This window comes from Rattus norvegicus, chromosome X (assembly GCF_036323735.1).
Source record: "Rattus norvegicus strain BN/NHsdMcwi chromosome X, GRCr8, whole genome shotgun sequence".
NCBI classification, from domain to species: domain Eukaryota; kingdom Metazoa; phylum Chordata; class Mammalia; order Rodentia; family Muridae; genus Rattus; species Rattus norvegicus.
In genome coordinates, this window is record NC_086039.1 from 90,945,378 (window position 1) to 90,969,046 (window position 23,669).

Here is a 23,669-nt window from a genome sequence, read left to right on the forward strand (position 1 = left end):
TCTCTTTCTTTTGGAAAAGAAGTTTCATTTCGGAGTACTAAAAGCATTTTTGTCAGCCCTCTGAACTAAATTTCTAAAGCTACTAACTGTCCTGTTATATTACAAATGGAAATGTAACTTTTTTCTAAAGGCAGGACTGAAAGTTTCAATGAAATTATTAAGTGGCAATCAGACTATTTTGACTTGAAGTTATTTTGGAGAGAAATGTTTACTTTTTTATTGTTGTTTATTATATTTTTTTCTTTTTTTTATTAACTTGAGTATTTCTTATATACATTTCGAGTGTTATTCCCTTTCCCGGTTTCCGGGCAAACATCCCCCTCCCCCCTCCCCTTCCTTATGGGTGTTCCCCTCCCAACCCTCCCCCATTGCTGCCCTCCCCCCATAGACTAGTTCACTGGGGGTTCAGTCTTAGCAGGACCCAGGGCTTCCCCTTCCACTGGTGCTCTTACTAGGATATTCATTGCTACCTATGGGGTCAGAGTCCAGGGTCAGTCCATGTATAGTCTTTAGGTAGTGGCTTAGTCCCTGGAAGCTCTGGTTGCTTGGCATTGTTGTACTTTTGGGGACTCCAGCCCCTTCAAGCTCTTCCAGTTCTTTCTCTGATTCCTTCAATAGGGGACCTATTCTCAGTTCAGTGGTTTGCTGCTGGCATTCGCCTCTGTATTTGCTGTATTCTGGCTGTGTCTCTCAGGAGCGATCTACATCCGGCTCCTGTCGGTCTGCACTTCTTTGCTTCATCCATCTTGTCTAATTGGGTGGCTGTATATGTATGGGCCACATGTGGGGCAGGCTCTGAATGGGTGTTCCTTCAGTCTCTGTTTTAATCTTTGCCTCTCCCTTCCCTGCCAAGGGTATTCTTTTTCCTCATTTAAAGAAGGAGAGAAGCATTCACATTTTGATCATCCGTCTTGAGTTTCGTTTGTTCTAGGGATCTAGGGTAATTCAAGCATTTGGGCTAATAAACACTTATCAATGAGTGCATACCATGTATGTCTTTCTGTGATTGGGTTAGCTCACTCAGGATGATATTTTCCAGTTCCAACCATTTGCCTACGAATTTCATAAACTCGTTGTTTTTGATAGCTGAGTAATATTCCATTGTGTAGATGTACCAAATTTTCTGTATCCATTCCTCTGTTGAAGGGCATCTGGGTTCTTTCCAGTTTCTGGCTATTATAAATAAGGCTGCGATGAACATAGTGGAGCACGTGTCTCTTTTAAATGTTGAGGCATCTTTTGGGTATATGCCCAAGAGAGGTATAGCTGGATCCTCAGGCAGTTCAATGTCCAATTTTCTGAGGAACCTCCAGACTGATTTCCAGAATGGTTTTACCAGTCTGCAATCCCACCAACAATGGAGGAGTGTTCCTCTTTCTCCACATCCTCGCCAGCATCTGCTGTCACCTGAGTTTTTGATCTTAGCCAATCGCACTGATGTGAGGTGAAATCTCAGGGTTGTTTTGATTTGCATTTCCCTTATGACTAAAGATGTTGAACATTTCTTTAGGTGTTTCTCAGCCATTCGGCATTCCTCAGCTGTGAATTCTTTGTTTAGCTCTGAACCCCATTTTTTAATAGGGTTATTTGTTTCCCTGCGGTCTAACTTCTTGAGTTCTTTGTATATTTTGGATATAAGGCCTCTATCTGTTGTAGGATTGGTAAAGATCTTTTCCCAATCTGTTGGTTGCCGATTTGTCCTAACCACAGTGTCCTTTGCCTTACAGAAGCTTTGCAGTTTTATGAGATCCCATTTGTCGATTCTTGATCTTAGAGCATAAGCCATTGGTGTTTTGTTCAGGAAATTTTTTCCAGTGCCCATGTGTTCCAGATGCTTCCCTAGTTTTTCTTCTATTAGTTTGAGTGTGTCTGGTTTGATGTGGAGGTCCTTGATCCACTTTGACTTAAGCTTTGTACAGGGTGATAAGCATGGATCGATCTGCATTCTTCTACATGTTGCCCTCCAGTTGAACCAGCACCATTTGCTGAAAATGCTATCTTTTTTCCATTGGATGGTTTTGGCTCCTTTGTCAAAAATCAAGTGACCATAGGTGTGTGGGTTCATTTCTGGGTCTTCAATTCTATTCCATTGGTCTATCTGTCTGTCTCTGTACCAATACCATGCAGTTTTTATCACTATTGCTCTGTAATACTGCTTGAGTTCAGGGATAGTGATTCCCCCTGAAGTCCTTTTATTGTTGAGGATAGCTTTAGCTATCCTGGGTTTTTTGTTATTCCAGATGAATTTGCAAATTGTTCTGTCTAACTCTTTGAAGAATTGGATTGGTATTTTGATGGGGATTGCATTGAATCTGTAGATTGCTTTTGGTAAAATGGCCATTTTGACTATATTAATCCTGCCAATCCATGAGCATGGGAGATCTTTCCATCTTCTGAGGTCTTCTTCAATTTCTTTCCTCAGTGTCTTGAAGTTCTTATTGTACAGATCTTTTACTTGCTTGGTTAAAGTCACACCGAGGTACTTTATATTATTTGGGTCTATTATGAAGGGTGTCGTTTCCCTAATTTCTTTCTCGGCTTGTTTCTCTTTTGTATAGAGGAAGGCAACTGATTTATTTGAGTTAATTTTATACCCAGCCACTTTGCTGAAGTTGTTTATCAGCTTTAGTAGTTCTCTGGTGGAACTTTTGGGATCACTTAAATATACTATCATGTCATCTGCAAATAGTGATATTTTGACCTCTTCTTTTCCAATCTGTATACCTTTGATCTCCTTTTGTTGTCTGATTGCTCTGGCTAGAACTTCAAGAACTATATTGAATAAGTAGAGAGAGTGGGCAGCCTTGTCTAGTCCCTGATTTTAGTGGGATTGCTTCAAGCTTCTCTCCATTTAGTTTAATGTTAGCAACTGGTTTGCTGTATATGGCTTTTACTATGTTTAGGTATGGGCCTTGAATTCCTATTCTTTCCAGGACTTTTATCATGAAGGGGTGTTGAATTTTGTCAAATGCTTTCTCAGCATCTAATGAAATGATCATGTGGTTCTGTTCTTTCAGTTTGTTTATATAATGGATCACGTTGATGGTTTTCCGTATATTAAACCATCCCTGCATGCCTGGGATGGAGCCTACTTGATCATGGTGGATGATTGTTTTGATGTGCTCTTGAATTCGGTTTGCCAGAATTTTATTGAGTATTTTTGCGTCGATATTCATAAGGGAAATTGTTCTGAAGTTCTCTTTCTTTGTTGTGTCTTTGTGTGGTTTAGGTATAAGAGTAATTGTGGCTTTGTAGAAGGAATTCGGTAGGGCTCCATCTGTTTCAATTTTGTGGAATAGTTTGGATAATATTGGTTTGAGGTCTTCTATGAAGGTTTGATAGAATTCTGCACTAAACCCGTCTGGACCTGGGCTCTTTTTGGTTGGGAGACCTTTAATGACTGCTTCTATTTCCTTAGGAGTTATGGGGTTGTTTAACTGGTTTATCTGTCCCTGATTTAACTTCGATACCTGGTATCTGTCTAGGAAATTGTCCATTTCCTGAAGATTTTCAAATTTTGTTGAGTATAGGTTTTTATAGTAAGATCTGATGATTTTTTGAATTTCCTCTGAATCTGTAGTTATGTCTCCCTTTTCATTTCTGATTTTGTTAATTTGGACGCACTCTCTGTGTCCTCTCGTTAGTCTGGCTAAGGGTTTATCTATCTTGTTGATTTTCTCAAAGAACCAAGTTTTTGTTCTGTTGATTCTTTCTATGGTCCTTTTTGTTTCTACTTGGTTGATTTCAGCTCTGAGTTTGATTATTTCCTGCCTTCTACTCCTCCTGGGTGTATTTGCTTCTTTTTTTTCTAGAGCTTTTAGGTGTGCTGTCAAGCTGCTGACATATGCTCTTTCCTGTTTCTTTCTGCAGGCACTCAGCGCTATGAGTTTTCCTCTTAGCACAGCTTTCATTGTGTCCCATAAGTTTGAGTATGTTGTATCTTCATTTTCATTAAATTCTAAAAAGTTTTTAATTTCTTTCTTTATTTCTTCCTTGACCAGGTTATCATTGAGTAGAGCATTGTTCAATTTCCAAGTATATGTGGGCATTCTTCCCTTATTGTTGTTGAAGACCAGTTTTAGGCCGTGGTGGTCCGATAGCACGCATGGGATTATTTCTATCTTTCTGTACCTGTTGAGGCCCGTTTTTTGACCAATTATATGGTCAATTTTGGAGAAAGTTCCATGAGGAGCTGAGAAGAAGGTATATCCTTTTGCTTTAGGATAGAATGTTCTATAAATATCCGTTAAGTCCATTTGGCTCATGACTTCTCTTAGTCTGTCGACATCACTGTCTAATTTCTGTTTCCATGATCTGTCCATTGATGAGAGTGGGGTGTTGAAATCTCCCACTATTATTGTGTGAGGTCCAATGTGTGTTTTGAGCTTTAGTAAGGTTTCTTTTACGTATGTAGGTGCCCTTGTATTTGGGGCATAGATATTTAGGATTGAGAGTTCATCTTGGTGGATTTTTCCTTTGATGAATATGAAGTGTCCTTCCTTATCTTTTTTGATGACTTTTAGTTGGAAATTGATTTTATTTGATATTAGAATGGCTACTCCAGCTTGCTTCTTCTGACCATTTGCTTGGAAAGTTGTTTTCCAGCCTTTCACTCTCTGGTAGTGTCTGTCTTTGTCTCTGAGGTGTGTTTCCTGTAGGCAGCAGAATGCAGGGTCCTCGTTGTGTATCCAGTTTGTTAATCTATGTCTTTTTACTGGTGAGTTGAGGCCATTGATATTGAGAGATATTAAGTAATAGTGATTATTGTTTCCCTTTATATTCATATTTGGATGTGAGGTTATGTTTGTGTGCTTTCATTCTCTTTGTTTTGTTGCCAAGACGATTAGTTTCTTGCTTCTTCTAGGGTATAGCTTGCCTCCTTATGTTGGGCTTTACCATTTATTATCCTTTGTGGTACTGGATTTGTAGAAAGATATTGTGTAAATTTGGTTTTGTCATGGAATATCTTGGTTTCTCCATCAATGTTAATTGAGAGTTTTGCTGGATACAGTAACCTGGGCTGGCATTTGTGTTCTCTTAGGGTCTGCATGACATCAGTCCAGGATCTTCTGGCCTTCATAGTTTCTGGCGAGAAGTCTGGTGTGATTCTGATAGGTCTCCCTTTATATGTTACTTGACCTTTTTCCCTTACTGCTTTTAATATTCTTTCTTTATTTTGTGCGTTTGGTGTTTTGACAATTATGTGACGGGGGGTGTTTCTTTTCTGGTCCTATCTATTTGGAGTTCTGTAGGCCTCTTGTATGTCTATGGGTATCTCTTTTTTTAGGTTAGGGAAGTTTTCTTCTATGATTTTGTTGAAGATATTTACTGGTCCTTTGAGCTGGGAGTCTTCACTCTCTTCTATACCTATTATCCTTAGGTTTGATCTTCTCATTGAGTCCTGGATTTCCTGTATGTTTTGGACCAGTAGCTTTTTCCGCTTTGCATTATCTTTGACAGTTGAGTCAATGATTTCTATGGAATCTTCTGCTCCTGAGATTCTCTCTTCCATCTCTTGTATTCTGTTGGTGAAGCTTGTATCTACAGCTCCTTGTCTCTTCTTTTGGTTTTCGATATCCAGGGTTGTTTCCATGTGTTCTTTCTTGATTGCTTCTATTTCCATTTTTAATTCCTTCAACTGTTTGATTGTGTTTTCCTGGAATTCTTTCAGGGATTTTTGCGATTCCTTTCTGTAGGCTTCTACTTGTTTATTAATGTTTTCCTGTGTTTCCCTAAGTGTGTTCATGTCTTTCTTGAAGTCCTCCAGCATCATGATCAAATATGATTTTGAAACTAGATCTTGCTTTTCTGGTGTGTTTGGATATTCCATGTTTGTTTTGGTGGGAGAATTGGGCTCCGATGATGGCATGTAGTCTTGGTTTCTGTTGCTTGGGTTCCTGCACTTGCCTCTCGCCATCAGATTATCTCTAGTGTTACTTTGTTCTGCTATTTCTGACAGTGGCTAGACTGTCCTATAAGCCTGTGTGTCAGGAGTGCTGTAGACCTGTTTTCCTCTCTTTCAGTCAGTTATGGGGACAGTGTGTTCTGCTTTCGGGCATGTAGTTTTTCCTCTCTACAGGTCTTCAGCTGTTCCTATGGGCCTGTGTCTTGAGTTCACCAGGCAGCTTTCTTGCAGCAGAAAATTTGGTCTTACCTGTGGTCCCGAGGCTCAGGTTCGCTCGTGGGGTGCTGCCCAGGGGCTCTCTGCAGCGGCAGCAACCAGGAAGACCTGTGCCGCCCCTTCCGGGAGCTTCAGTGCACCAGGGTTCCAGATGGTCTTTGGCTTTTTCCTCTGGAGTCCGAGATGTGTGTGCAGGGAGCAGTCTCTTCTGGTTTCCCAGGCTTGTCTGCCTCTCTGAAGGTTTAGCTCTCCCTCCCACGGGATTTGGGTGCAGAGAACTGTTTATCAGGTCTGTTTCTTTCAGGTTCCGGCGGTGTCTCAGGCAGGTGTCCTGCCACTCCTGGGCCCTCCCCCACGGGAGCCCAGAGGCCTTATATAGTTTCCACTTGGGCCAGGGATGTGGGCAGGGGTGAGCAGTGTTGGTGGTCTCTTCCGCTCTGCAGCCTCAGGAGTGCCCACCTGACCAGGCGGTTGGGTCTCTCTCTCACCGGGTCTGGGACTGTTTATTATATTTTAAGTATATCCTTACTTTTTGTAAAATAAAAGTTTTATTTTCATGATTTACATTCACTTCTTCAAGATCCAGAAATATACAATAACATTATTACTTTCCTGATTATAGTAGAGAGCCAAGTTAATTAAGGTAGTTATTGGGGTTTCATGAGATGAGACAAAAAGATCCTCATCAAAATTTAGTTATACTTTTAAGATCTTATAGTTTAATCCACCATAAGAATCACACACACACACACACACGCACACACACACACACACACACACACACAGATGTATGACACACATACATATATAATAGTTGTCCTTGATAATTGACATGGACAAACAATAGAATTTATATAATTATAATGCATTTGTTGGCTGAATAAGATATTAAATCATTATTCCATATATTCTGAGTTACTAACATTTAAATAAATATTTTATTTTGATCAAACACCCAAGTCTACAACCATAAATTCCTTTTGTCAGCCATGACATGAAGATTAGCAGATGAAATGTATACCTACCAAAATATGTCTTCATAATTAAATCTCCAAATTGTCAGAAATAATAGGACCACATCACTATCACTGGATGTACTTTTGTTAAAATAATAAAATGTATTTAAGTGAAAATATGCCAGATTTCTGAGAACTGAGATTCCTCCATTCCAGGTATCTGGCACTTCCTAGAGATTCCCCTCACATCACCCCTGCAAGGATCTATTCATTCTCCTGGCCTTCTATCCTGCTCTGCTATTTCTCCACACACTTAATTCTGATGACCTCATTCCTGCCCCCATCCTCTCTTCCACCCAATTTTCACTCTCCCTCTGTGTCCTATGAGTATGAGTATTTTATTTCCCCTTCTAAGTGAGATTTATTTTTCAAAGTATTAGAACTTAAAAGAATTACTATTAAGAATCTCACAAATATAAAAAAAAGTTTATAATGTTAGTTTATATTTACTCACAACTAATATGTCTTAATATTTTTCACTTTATAGAGAAATAGAGACTATTATTTCCTTCTTCAATTTTTATAATAGCTCCTTTAAACTCTCCTTTCAGTCATTGCATTTGGCTCTGTCTTCAACTGGGTAAATGTATCTTAACAATAATCTTAAATTAATTTGGAGACAGTGCCCAGCACTGATAATAATCATGGTGACCTATCTCTAGTGAGAATCCTTTTATCTTGGCTTAGAAACTTCATATATCTTCTATTTTATCTTGGTAATTCTACACCTATAAGCCACACACTAATTCTGAAAAACATGCATTGCTGATCAAAGAATTGAACAGAACTTTTCTGCATAATATGACAGAGGAGAACTAAAATACATTTTAACAAATGACAGTATATTTGTCATTAATAATAAAATATTAATTTTAGTATGTTTGATGATAATATGTATTTTATTTACACCCAAGTCCTTAAATATTCAAAGACAATTAGTTAAAACACTAATAAATAAAATAAATATGTAAAAATTTCAAATAATCAAAACTGTCAGGTAACATTTAAAAGAAAATTTTAAAAGTGTAAAAACAAAATATTATTTAAAATGAACTATAACCATATGGGAAATTGAAATTTTTCATATGAAAAGGAAATATTAATTTGTCTAAGTCAGAAATGTTAATAACAAACATAGTTTCAAAATATATGAATGGAAACAGATATATCAGATAAACAGTAAAAGTGAATCTATTTTAAAAAGTAGAAAAATAGATTTTAAGGCACAGATATACTTAAGATAGCTAAAAATACATTAATAGTTATAAGAATGTTAAATCCAATGGAAGATATATGGATGAAGCATACCATAGTGCTTCAAAATAATAAAGTAGGTATAATAGAAATAAAGTGTTGAACAGATTATCTCATATATTGCAAGATAATTTTAATGTTTAAATTATTTGGATGTGAATGAGAAATCACAAAACCATACAATACAATCTACCATAGTGATCTAACTTGATACTAATATGCTGACCCAAATAGCTCTGAAATTCATGGGAATCTTTCTGGGGTCCATTTTTCTCATCAATTATGAAACACCATTAGTTTTACCACAACAAAATAATATTTTAATTTATTAAAAATAATGAAGATACATAGATTTCACAATTACTCTAAATAAATTATAAATCAAGTAAATCATAATGGCAAGAGGAAATTAAATGTTATATTTCAAAAAAGTAAACATTTAAATGTAAGATAATATCAAAGTGATTCACAATATGTGGAGAAAATATTAACACGTACATATTACAGCTAAGTATAGCTAGGTACAGAAAAATTCAATCTTTCAGTATGTATTATGCTCCTAAAGAGTGGAAATAATGTTTTAAGACTACTTTTAAGCTAATAAAATGTATTTCAAGTAATAATAAAGCAAGCACAATTGAAATAGAACAATTTTGAGCAATAATTTTTGAACACTGTAGAAATGTTAGTATATATAATGAAATACTTGGAAGACAGAGCTACATAAATCACAAGAAATCCCATAACCTGAATAGCTGTATTTTTCCATTAACAACATTTACCCAAAGAAAACTCTTCAGATATTGTCAGAGATGATTTTCAGCAAATACTTAAGAAAGGATTAACATGATAACTGAGGTTATTTTAAGATTAAAGGAAGAACTATATAACCCATTTATAGCACTACCTTTATTGTGAAACGAAGTTGGAAATTACATGAGTGAAAAGGGAAGGCCCAGTGTAGGAGGATGCTAGAGCAGTGAGGCAGGGAGTAGGTGGGTGGGTGGTATAGCACATGCTTAGAGGCAAAGGGGATGGAAGATGGGATGGGAGGCTTGCAGAGGGGAGACCAGGAATGGAGACAACTAAATAAATAAAATCCCCAATAAAAATTTAGATAGATATACTGAGAAAATTTGAAAAGTCAAAAATAAAGAAATAGAGATATTATCATTCATGAGTGCAGATCAAATAATAGACAAATTAGTAATAGAGTATTTCAAATGAAAGGGTATAATAAATAAAAAAATACTATGACATATATTACAAGAATTTATGGTTGTTTCATAATAAAAATATATAATCAAGACAAGAAGCCACTGAGAAGAACTCTTAAAAATTGTAAAAGGCTTGTTAAAGTGTAGCTCTTCACAATTGATCACATCTAGGGAAGGTGGTGAAGGACATAGTTTTCTCTAAGTTTCCAGCCACTTGGAGTTTGATCAAACACCAGAATATAAACAACACATGTTAGACTTGATATATTTCATTTTCTTTTTTCTTTTTCTTTTCATTTTTTGGGGAAGGTTCCAAGAGCATGGGGTAGACATGGAAGGACTGAGAAGTAAGAGTGATTGGGGTGCATAATGTGAAATTTTCAAACAATTAATGAAAATATTATGTTAGAAAAGTATCTTTCTGCTAAGGGCTGAGCAAAACACCTATAATAAAATACTCTTTAGTTTTAATACATTCTAATTAAATATACCTTTAGAAACAATTTCAGTTGTGGCTGGCAATATTTGACTAAGAGTAAGGACATTTCAGGAAAATTATTTCATTGATCCCAAAGTTATAAACTCATGCGTACTAAAAATAAACTTAAATATTTCTGCTAATACATAGTAATAATTCTCTCACTGAGAATCAGATGTGTTTCTCACATCTGTTTACATTACATTGATCATTTACTTTTGTTTACTTATGAAAAGAATTTTATTGTATAAATATGTACGTGTGTATCTCAAGGAGAGTATTATCTATTAGGATCACTCTTTTTGAAGACTTAAAAGTCAGATGGAGAAATTGCTTCTTATATTTTGAGTAAGTCAGTAAATGAATGAGATAATGAACAGAAGAAGCAAATATTGGCCCTGTGTTCTAGTATTAATTCCATATTTTCTAGATTGGTTTGTTCTTTTAAATAAAGAACCAGCAATGAAAACATTTATATGAATGTACCTTTTTATTCACCTGAGGTAATTCCCATCCAGGAGACTTACTATTGAATAGGCTCAACCATTCTAATTCTTTCTGAACTCTGGCTGGCTTTTCAACTCAGGGGTTTTGGCCTAAACTCCTCTCCAAGCTGACTGATACACTCTGGATTCTTTCAGCTTCTCACTGTATTTCTCTGGTTGTGCTTAAGATAACTCTGACAATTTATTCTAATCTTGTGGCTCCTTTTTCTCTGACTTCAACTGTCACTGCTGACACACACTGAATTGATGAAGTCCACTTCACTAGACTGCACTCACTCCAGTGACTTCCAAATGATTAATTCTCTCTGTATATGCTGTTCTTAAATAGATTCTCTTTCCTGTGCTATTCTCATGATAGATGGTGGAATCCTACCTCTGACTTATTTGTTCAAATCTCTCTCTCTCTGATTTGTCACTTTATCTGTCAGTTACATAGATGTCCCTAATGTTCAAACATGGCAGCTTCTTTCTGCAAAAATACTTTACCTTAAATGTATATACTAATGGTATATCTGTACTCTGGCTGGAGGGTATAAAGATATGTGATATATCTGCATTCCAGATGATCAAATAGAACTAGGTCTTAGTATGATCCCATTCCAGAGGATTAATTTAATCTTATACAAGAAAGGAATTACTATTTTTGTTAAATATATATTATCTTCAATTGTTGATTTGTTTGCTTTATCTTATCATATGTCATAACTTCCCTATGTTGTTTAGATTATCCTTGAACGCATGACCAACTTACCTTACCTTCTTGAATTCTTGATAAAAAAATGTAAAACACTATTCAGATATTACTTTTTTATTTTTCCTTTTCTGGTGTCAAGTTACAAATTTCTTCTTACGTAAGCAATATCTTCATCTCTCTTGATATCACATATATAGGAATACAAAACAGAGGAGGGTTGCAATTATTTCCTTTAATGCAAAGTCCAATTATTAGGTCATGTTCATAATCTAAACTAGCATTTTTATTTCACCAGGAAAATAAGTAGGATGATAAGAGGCTACTTGGTCTCACACAGTTCCCACCACATCTGAAACTTTTACCTTCATCTAATTGGAAATACAATTTTATTCTTTAGATAATATTGACTCATGATTTGTCAAATCATTGATTTCTTCCTCAATGATGTTGCTTAATCTCTGAAATCTATCTGAACATTCAAATAGGAAAACTTAGTTTTATGTTTAATTTGTCCTTTTATATATTATATGTTATATTTTTCATATATACATATGTTATATATGTTACATAACATATGTGTGTCTGTAATATATATGCTATATATTGTTACATTTTATATATTGTATATAATATATTATTATATTATGATACATATTATACTATACATTTGGATATCAGGTTCACCTCCCTTTCCTCACCCAGTACACTTCCCTTACCTCCCTTTCCTTCAGAAACACCCATATCCATCTTCCCTCACAAAAGACCAGGTATCCCAGAAGTATCTAAATAATACAACTTTTAAAATGAGTAAGAGACAATGGTGGCTAAAAAGGTAGTTTTGTCCTTAAGGATGCTTACTATATAAGCCTGAGAACTGAGATAAATAACTAAAATTGTGGCTTTCAAGATATAAGGGGAACATACATATACAGCCACCAAACTAGATAAGATGGATGAAGCAAAGAAGTGCAGGCTGACAGGAACCGAATGTAGATCTCTCCTGAGAGACACAGCCAGAATACAGCAAATACAAAGGCGAATGCCAGCAGCAAACCATTGAACTGAGAACAGGACCCCCATTGAAGGAATCAGAGAAAGGATTGAAAGAGCTGAAGGTGTTTGAGACCCCATATGAACAACACTGCCAACCAACTAGAGCTTCCAGGGACTAAGCCACTACCCAAAGACTATACATGAACTGACCCTGGCCTCCAACCTCACAGGTAGCAATGAATAGCCTAATAAGGGCACCAGTGGAAGGGGAAGCCCTTGGTCCTGACAAGACTGAACTCCCAGTGAACGTGATTGTTGGGGGAGAGGTCTGTAATGGGGGGAGGATGGGGAGTGGAACACCCATATAGAAGGTGAGGGGGAGTGGTTAGGGGGATGCTGGTCCGGAAACCGGGAAAGGGAATAACAATTGAAATGTAAGTAAAAAATACCCAAGTGAATAAAGATAAAAAAAAGATATAAGGGGAAAGAAACTTGTGCCAATTGTCTTCTGACATCTACATGCTCTGTGGTATGGTACTCACCTTAATAGTAAAGAAAATAAAACTACATAAACAAATTAATCAATAAAATTGAAGCCACGGGACTTTCTTAATGAGTATTGTTTATAGAACAACAATAAAATTGCCTAATGTGCTTAATAACTTAGGTGTGAATTACCTGATTATATAGGAAATACTGTTTTGAGCAATGGATACAGATATTGTGGTACATCGACACAATGGAGTACTACACAGCTATTAAAAAGGATTTCATGAAATTCATAGGCAAATGGATGGAACTAGAAAATATCATCCTGAGTGAGATAACCATTGAACTGAGAAAGGGGTCAGCATTAGAGGAATTAGAGAAAGGATTGAAAGAACTAAAGGAGTTTGCAACCCCATAAGACCAATAAAACCAACAAACCAGAGCTTCTAGGGACTAAACCACCATCCAAAGAATACACATGGACAGAACCATGGCTCCAACTTCATATGTAGCAGAACATGGCCTTGTTGGACACGAATGGGAGGAGAAGTCCTTGGACCCTCAGTATACAGTATAAGGGAATGTTAGAGTGGGGAGGCAGGAATGGTTGGGAGGATGGGTAAGGGAACACCCTTACAGAGGAAAGAGGATGGGGTGTTGGGGTATGGGATAGGGATCTTATGGACAGGAAAATGGGAAAGGGGATAACATTTGAAATGTAAATTAAAAAATCAAACAAATCTGATCATAATCTTAAAAAAAAACAGCAGTATGATCCAGGAAGAACTGTAAATGTAACTTTTCCTGACTTTTAAACATTTATAATTACATAATTAAAAATTTATTAGATATATTTCTTTACTTATATTTCAAATTGTATTCCCTTTCCCTGTTTCCTGTCCATAAGCTCACATCCCCACCACCTCCACCATATGGGTGTTCCCTCTATCCACCTCCCTTACCTCCCCCTCCAAAATTCTCCTGCACTGGGGGTCCAACCGGACCAAGGGCTTCCCCTTCCACTGGTGCCCCAACAAAACTACTCTTTGCTACATATGCAGTTGGAGCCTTGGGTCAGTCCATGTATAGTCTTTCATAATTTTTAAAGGAAATAAAATTTGTATCCTACATACTTTCCAAAAGAAAAAATAAAATACTGTTTTTTCTTGTTTTTCTTTTTGTATCATCCCTTTGGTTTTGGTTTATATATGTTTACCAGTCATGTTTAGTTATACCCTAGCTCTTTGGTGTATTCAGCATCCTGTTCCTGTCCATACAGATAATGTCAGGAGTCAGTTCCTTCTCCTGATGTGTGCCTCAAGTTAAATAAATCCTTCTTTAACTCTGCCCCCATGTTCTGCACATCCATTGTCCTAAAACATCTTACAGGAATGACAGACTGTAGGTGGACAGTTTTGTGGCTAGATTAGAGTCCAAATTTTTTTTCCTTTGCCTGTAAAGTACCCTCCTGCACTAAAGAGCTTAGAATATAGGCATGAAGGCTTCAATACCACACCAGCTCAACCTTTCTATGTTCAGTGAGCATGAACTTGATGTTGTTTGCCTTATAGAAGTTTGTCAGTTACATGAGTTTCCATTTATTAATTGCTGTATTAATTGTATTTTGTTCAGGAAGTTTTCTCCTGTACCAATACATCCATAGTCAATGCCTACTTTCCTTTCTATTATTCTTTGTGTGTCTGGTTTTCTGGTTATGTCTTTGAACTACTCTGACTTGAATTGTGAGGAAGGTAATAAATATGGTTGTATTTGCATTCTTCTACATGTGGACATCCAGATTGACCAGTTCTATTTGTTAAAGTTGCTTTCTCTCTTTTAGTGTGTGTTTCTGGCTTCTTTATCAAAAGTCATATGACCATAATTGGGTGAATTTATGTCTAGTTCTTCCACTCATTTCCAATTGATCAATGTATCTGCATGCCAATTCTACGCTGGCTTTACTATAAGAGCTAGGTAGTACACCTTGAAATCAGGATAATAATATCTTGGGGATTTCTTTTATTTTATTTTTCAAGATTAGTTTAGTTGTCATATTTTTTTGCTTTGTTGGTAAAAAATTGTCTTTTCATGGTCTGTAAGAATTGTATTGAAATTTTGATATGGACTGCTTGAATCTGTCTCTCACTGTTGGTAAGATGTTTAATATGTTTATCTCACTGGTCTGTGTGCATAGAAGATCCATCAAAAGATTCCATCTTTTATTTACTTCTTAAGTTTTTTCAAAAACATGATTTTTCTCCTGTGTTTGGTTAGGAGCTTTTTTTAAAAAAAAATTATGCCAGTCTTTTACTTGTTTAAGTGGAGTTATTCCAAGATACATTATTTGAGACTATTAGAGTGCTGAGAAAATGCCATTTTGTAGACTTAAGATGTTATACAAGTAGAAGAAATGTCTCACTGATAGTTATTAATAATGTGATTCATAATTAATATAAGGATAATGTTTTAAATGAATATTTTAGTGCAAAAATTATTAGTTTAATTTATTTCTTAGAATTACACTTCTTTCATCATTTTATTCTAACTTCTGTCTAATGTTATTACTATTAAGAATTTGCTGGAGATTGGCAAACATCACTTTGATTTAGAGCTCTTGAAAGAATAGAGTTCAGTTCCCAACTTTCATGGCAGGCAACTCACTTGTGAAATAACTTCAGGAAACTTAACATTCTCCTCTTGCCTTATGCCTTTTTTTCTTTTTTTTTTCTTTTTTTCGGAGCTGAGGACCAAACCCAGGGCCTTGCGCTTTCTAGGCAAGTGCTCTACCGCTGAGCTAAATCCCCAACCCCGCCTTATGCCTTTGTACACACAATATACACAGACACACAGACACACACACACACACACACACACAAAGACAATCACACACACAGACGAGAGAGAGAGAGAGAGAGAGAGAGAGAGAGAGAGAGAGAGAGAGCGCAGATGGAAAGAAGGAGAGGAGAGAGGGAGAGCTGCAAATAATATATGTTAAAAAATATTTGCTTATGTTAGTCACCTTTCAATTCCTATAGCAAAATCCCATGCTAATTAACTTATAGACACATATTTATCTTATAAAATATTTTTGACATTCCATTCCATAGTCCAACTGCTTCATGGCTATCATATCTGTGTAAGGTAGCATGTAATTTTGCAAAATATTTGATATAGGAATCTAGTTTTCTTATAACTGAAAAATGAAAGGTGAGAGAGGGGAAGAAACAATGAAGGTAAGGCTAGAGCTCATAACGATATGGTATTAGACCACTCAGATATCAATATTATAGCTGAAACTTGATCTTTTTAGCACTAAATAAACTATTTTATTTAGGGATTGTGTTACATATGACTATTGTTCAATGTAACAATTCAATTTAAAGTAAATTGTAGTGCTATGTGTTGATTATAAGGGCTGCTTTAAAATAAACATTTTCTACATACAGAAAGCCAGTTAGACCAGCATGATTTATTGAAGATGCTTTCTTTTTTCCATTGTCATTTTTGCCTTCTTTGTCAAAGATCAAGTGTATTTAAGTATGTGGTTTTATTTCTGGGTCTTTAGTTGTATTCCTTTGATCAACCTGTCCATATCTGTAACTGGATGTCTATATGTAGAAAAATAAAAATAGACCTATATTTGTCACCTTTCACAAAGCTCAGATCAAAGTGGATCAGGAGCCTCAACATAAAACCAGATATGCTGAATCTAATAGAAGAGAAAATGGGAAAGAATCTTGAACTTATGGGCATAGGTGGAAATTTCCTAAACAGAACTCCAATGGCTCAGGCTCTAAGATCAAGAATTTATAAATGGGACCTCATGAAACTGGAAAGCTGATGTAAGGCAAAGGACATAGTCAATAAGACAAATCAGTAACCTATGGATTGGGAAAAATCTTCACTAACCCCATATCCGATAAAGGGCTTATAACCAAAATATATAAAGAACTTAAGAAACTAACCACAAAAAAAAATCAAAAACTAGAACATATAATTAAACAAAGAATTCATAATTAAGGAATCTTGATTAGGCTTAGAAGTACGTAAGGAAATGTTCAAAGTTCTTAGTTATTAGAGAAATGCAAATTAAAACAACCCAGAGATTCTACCTTACACAAATCAGAATGGCTAAGATTAAAACCTCAGGTGACAACACATGTTGGCATGGATGTGGAATGGTCCTCTATTGCTGGTGGGATTGAAGATCATGAGGTACAAGTACTCTGGGATTCAATTTGGGGGTTCCTCAGACAATGGGAAATAGTTCTTCCTGAAGACTCAGCAATACCATTCTTGGGAATATACTCAAAAGACACCCCACTATGCCACATGGGCAAATGTACTACTATGTTCATAGTGACCTTGTTTGTGATAGTCAGAAGCTGGAAATGACCCAGATGTCCTACTACAGAAGAATGGATACAGAAAATGTGGTTCATTTACACAATAGAATACTATTTAGATATTAAGAGCGAGGATATCGTGAGGTTTGCAGTACATGGAACTAGAAAATATCATCCTGAGTGATATAACTCAGACCCAAAAGGACATGGATGATATATCCTCACTAATAAGTGGACATTAGTCCAAAAAAAGTACAGAATATCCAAGATACAGTCCACAGAACTCAAAAAGTACAATAAGCTAAAGGACCTAAGTGAGGATGCCTAAGTCCTACTTTGGAGGGAGAAGAAAGCAAAAACAAGGGGGGAGGGAGGGACCTGGAAGGAAAGAGCAAGGGGGGAGAGGGCAGACATGATCTAGTATTGGAGAAAAAGACTGAAGCCCTGGGGGGCAGCAGAAAGAATGGAAACAGGCGACCTGGGGAGGTAGGAGATTGGGAGGAATCTCTAGAATGTACCAGAGGCTGACCTAGGAGGTGAAAGAATCTTAGGACTCAAAGAGGGGACCCTATATGAAGTTGCCTACAGTAGGTAGAGGGAACTTGTAGAGCCCACCTCTAGAAGAAAGACAGGGCATCAAGTGAGGGATGCAGTTGCTTTCCCACAGTCAAAACTCTGACTCATAATTGTTCCTGTCTGAAAGAACAGCAGGGATGGAAATGGAAAAAAGTCTGAGGAAAAGAAGGTCCACTGACAGGCCCAAAGGGTGGTCCAGCTCAAGGGGTGGCCCTAAGGCCTGACACCATTACTGAGGCTATGGAACACTCACAGAAAGGGAACTATCATGGCTGCCCTCCAAAAGAGCCAATAAGCAGCTGAGGGAGTCAGATGCAGATATTTGTACCCAACTAATGAACAGAGCTGCTGACCCTTCTGTTTGAATTATGAGAAAACTCGAGCAAGCTGAGGAGGGAGATTCTGTAAGAGGACAGCATTCTCAATTAACATGGACCCCCAAGGTCGTTCAGACATCGATCACCAACCAGGCATCGTACAACAGCTGAGATGAGGCCCTGAACACATATACAGTAGAGGACTTCTAGGTCTGCATTCAATCAGAGAAGATGTACCTAACCCTCAAGAGACTGGAGGCCTCAGGGTGTTCAGAGGTCTGGTTGGGTAGGTGGGGTAGGGATATCCTCGGCAAGGTGGGGGGCGGGGGGTTCATGGGGTGGGATGTGGAACAGTCAGAGGTTGGACCAGGAAGGGAATAAAATCTGGAGTTTACAAAGGAAGGAAGGAAGGAAGGAAAGGAAAGGAAAAGAAAGGAAAAGAAAAGAAAAGAAAAGAAAAGAAAAGAAAAGAAAAGAAAAGAAAAAAAGAAGAAACCTTTTCTTGATGACTGAACTTGTTTTCTAGATATTTGAGAAATCTTATTGCAAAATAGCACCACTCTTGACATTGAGTTCAGTGAATCTTTAGCTGTGTGGGTTAATTTGTTATATATAAATCAAATTAATCATTACACATATTATATGCACCATTAATAACTAATTTTTGAATCACACAATCTAAAGAGACTGAAATATGGTTTGAGTATTTTAAAATCCTCTACTATTCAATTGTACCATAATTAATCAAGTTCTGTTGTGTTGATGCAAAGGTGAACTCCATATTTCTTAGATATTTTCTTAGAAAAGTAAAATGAATACTTAAAAACTGGATTTTTGTCAAAATTATAGTATTATAACCTGACGTTTCTCTAAAACACAATATTGAAGCATTCATTTGTGCAATAGGGATATCTCAGGAAGAACAAGAGAAAGAAGGATGAGAAGAAATTTTAAAAATACATCTCATTCTTATTCATGAGATTTCTGCTTTAAACATTAAATAATCTCTACAAGACCCCTATTATGTGAGGTTTGCTATCAGAGCAAACAGCTGTATTAAGTAAAACAGTTTAGCATGAACTATCCATAAAATAAACACTTAATTCTGTTTTCAGATGCCACTAGAATGGTTACAGGACCTATGTTTGTCCACAGACTCATGGAGGATAAAGGATCATAGGAAACATTCTAAACACATTTAATCAGATCTAAAAATTTGACATCAGAATTTTAAAGGAATGGGATTTTCCAATCTGTTTCTTGAAAGACATGTTCTATATAAGCAAGTTAAATATAAATATGAGTTAGAAGATGGTTCTTATAAAGCAATTTAAAATTTATGTAAGTAATTAGTATTTAGAATGGAAGAGAGGTATTGTTCGGGTGAAAGCACATTTCCTTTTTGAGCCAAAACAGAAGAATTACATTTTGACAGTAACCGTCATTGTATTGTGTTATGGTATGTTTCGATATGCTGTCAATTTTCTCACTAATACTCCACAACTAAAGATGACATCAGTTCATTTATAAATTGTTTTTTTTTCTAGGAGAATATTGAAGTAAACTTCTCTAAATGTATTCATTGTGGTTTTCTATTTTTATTTTCCTGATGCATACTTTTTGACTCCTAACCATATTGCACTTGTGCAATTTTGCCATAACATTTGGTCATAATTTTACCTATAACTTTGGTTGGAGTTTTTTATTCAATATAATGAAATGCTCTTCTATACCAATAAACCATAATTTTCCTACAGAAAATTACTGTGATATCCACTGGGTATTTGGATGTTGTAGGAGGAAAATATATTTTCCTTGGGGGAATGTTCACTTCATCAATGTTAAGTGTTATTAATGAGTTGCAAAATCCCTCTGAGGAGGTTGTTTTAAATGTAATTAATTTAAACCCCACCAATTTGTAAAGCACATTATTTCGAAGTTGTTTGGAGTTAATCTGTGTCAGTCCCTCAACTCCTCATAGGGAAACAGATTGTAAGACTAATTAAATGATATCAATAATATTACAAGAGACTGCAGCGTTAATTAAGGAAAATATATTTCAGCAACATCAATTCACACAGAAGTACATAGAAAGTTAACTATATTTCTGTTTGGCTTATTTGTTTGAAAGGAATTAACATAGAGTCATTTTAAATAGTACAATAAATCAATTACTAAATTTATTATCAAACTTATTTTAGCTAAGATTAGAATTTTCATCCACACATTCTGAATTATCAGGTTTATGTACATTTAACTAAAAATAATTTATGTAATTTAAAAAGATATACATGTGTTACGGAAACTCTCCGTCAAATTGAGTGTAAAAAGGATATTTAGTAACTATATACTATGATTTACATATAGAAGATAAGTAATAGTTTTCAAAATCTTTGTTTTCTAAATATGCTAATATCTAATAGATAAATGAAAAAATATTAGGGAAAACCACACAAATAAGTTTTAAGTTTAAAAAGATATTAGTTTTAAATTGAAAAATTAAAATTACTTACCACTGATGTCTATTTTTATTCATAATGGATTGTTTGAAGCTATATAAACAGGGAAAATATTTTATTACTGAATAAGGAAATTTTTAGATTTTATTAATTTAAAAATGTTGTAATATTAAATTAAAATACATCAACATCACATTTCTCATCTTTAATTCCTTTACATCTTTCCAAGTCCACTGTCTCCAGATCTGTCCATATCCACGGCACTCTACTCACAAATTGATAGCCAAAATACACCAAAATGCAAAAAATAAGGAAAGAATATTAAAAGCAGTAAGAGGAAAAGTTAAGTAACATATAAAGGCAGACCTAGCAGAATTACACCAAACTTCGCACCAGAGACTATGAAAGCCAGAAGATCCTAGGCAGATGTCATACAGACACTAAGAGAACACAAATGAAAGCCCAGGCTACTATAGCCAGCAAAACTCTCAATTACAATAGTTGGAGAAACCAAAATATTCCATGGAAAACCAAATTTATATAATATCTTTCTACAAATACAGCCCAACAAAAGGTAATAAATGGAGAACTACAACACAAGGAGGGAAACTGCACCCTCGTAGAAGCAAGAAAGTAATTTCCTTGCAATGAAACCAAAAGAAGAGAGACACACAAACATAATTCTACCTCTATCAACAAAAATAACAGGAAACAACAATCACTACTCCTTAACATATCTTAACATCAATTGAGTCAATTTCCCAATAAAAAGACACATACTAACAAACAGGATACCAAAAGAGGACACAGCATTTTGCTGCATATTGAAAACACACCTCAGTGACAAAGATAGACACTACCTCAGAGGAAAAGGTTCAAAAACAATTCTTCAAGAAAATAGTCCCAAGAAACCAGTTGGAATAGCAATTTTAAAATCGAATAAAATCGACTTTTAACCAGTAGTTATCAAAAAAGATAAGAAGGACCCTTCATATCCATCAAAGGAAAAATTCACCAAGATGAACTATGAAACTGGGGTATCTATGCTCCAAATGCAAGGGTACCTGTAATTATAAAAGAAACCTAACTAAAGCACAAAGCATACATTGCACCTCACATAATATTGGGAGTTTTCAACATCCTACTCTCATCAGTGGAGAGATTATGGAAACAGAAACTAAACAGAGACATAGAAAAACTAACAGAAGTTAGTTCCACACATATGGTAACTTGATCTTTGACAAAGGAGCTAAACCATCCAATGGAAAAGGGATAGCGTTTTCAACTAAAGGTACTGGTTCATCTTGGATCAGCATGTAGGAGAATGCAAATCGACCCATTCTTATCACCCTGTACAAAGCGTAGGTCCAAGTGGATCACTGACCTCCATATCAAACCAGATACACTCGAACTAATAGAAGAAATGTGGGGAAGCATCTCGAACACATGGGCACTGCAGAAAATTTCCTGAACAAAACACCAATGGCTTATTCTCTAAGATCAAGAATCCACAAATGGGACCTCATAAAACTGCAAAGCTTCTGTATGATAAAGGACAGTGTTATTAGAACAAAACAGCAGCCAACATATTGGGAAAAGATCTTTACCAACCCTACATCTGATAGAGGGTAGTATCCAATATATAGAAAGAACTCATGAAGTTAGAGTCCAGAGAGCCAAATAACCCTATTAAAAAATGCGGTACACATCTAAACAAAGAATGCTCATCTGAGGAATATCAAATGGCTGAGAAGTTCCTAAAAAAATGTTCAAGATCCCTAGTCATCAGGGAAATGCAAATCAAAACAACCCTGAGATTCTACCTCATATCAGTCAGAATGGCTAAGATCAAAACTCAGGTGACAACAGATGCTGGTAAGGATGGGAATAAAGAGGAACACTCCTCCATTGTTGGTGGGACTGCAAGCAGGTACAACCACTCTGGAAATCATTGCACTGCCTGAGGACCCAGCTATACCATTCCTTGGAATATACACAAATGATGCTCTAACATACAACAAAGATACATGTTCCACTATGTTCATAGCAGCCTTATTTATAATAGCCAGATGCTGGAAAGAACCCAGATGCCCTTCAACAAAGGAATAGATACAGAAAATATGGTACATTACACAATGCAGTACTACTCAGTTATCAAAAACTTTGACTTCATGAGATTCATAGGCAAATGGATGGAACTAGAAAGTGTCATTCTGAGTGAGGTAACCCAGTCACAAAACAACCACACATGGCATAAACTCACTGATAAGTGGATATTAGCCTAAACTCAAATTACCTGATACAATCCACAGACGACATGAATCTCAATAAGGATGACACAAAGTGCAGATGCTTCTGTCCTTCTTAAAGGGGAGACCAAAAATATTCATAGGAGGAATTATAGAGACAAAGTTTGGAGCAGAGATTGAAGGAATGGCCATTCAGAGCCTGTCCCACCTGGTAATTCGATCTATATATAGTCACCAAAACTATACAATTTTGATGAAGTCAAGAAGTGCATGCTGACAGGAGCCTGATACATCTGTCTTCTGAAAGGCTTAGACAGAGTGTGACAAATGCAGAGGCACATGTTATCAGCAAACAATTGAACTAAGAATGGGGTCCCAGTTGGAAGAATTAGAGAAAGGATTGAAGGAGCTTAAGGGGCTTGCATCCCGATATTAACAACAATACCAACAACCAGAGCTCCCAGAACTAAATAACTCCCCTAAGACTACACATGGAGTGGGAAATGGCTGCAGTTGCATGTGTAGGAGAGGATGGCCTTGTTGGGCTCCAATGGTAGGAGAAGCCCTTGATCCTGACAAGGCTGGACAACCCCCACCCCCAGCATAGGGTAGCATCAGGACATGGAGGTGGGAGGGGGGCATGGTTGGGGAGGGGGAACACCCTGATACAAGAAGGGAAATGGGAGGAGATAGGTGGCTTATGGACGGGAAACGAGAAAAGGGAATAATGCTTGAAATGTAAATTTAAAATATCCAATAAAAAAAGAAAGTTAAAATATGACAAAGTATAAGTTTTCAAAGAATATGTATATTGCCTCCAGTACTATTTCACTAGAACTATTTTGAATTAGAGCCAGATAGGAATTAAATATAAAGCATTTGTTGCTACTTGGTGAACACTCATTGCTATTTCTATATTTATATACAATAAACCTCATTCTTTTGGGGGGGCTA

General features: G+C 36.2%; 1 protein-coding gene across 4 annotated transcripts in view; it reads left to right on the forward strand.

The window, feature by feature from the left end:
* The window catches only part of Pcdh11x (protocadherin 11 X-linked), a 695,481-nt gene that overhangs the window by 666,187 nt on the left and 5,625 nt on the right, over positions 1–23,669 (forward strand). The gene's annotated exons all lie outside the window — the stretch shown is intronic.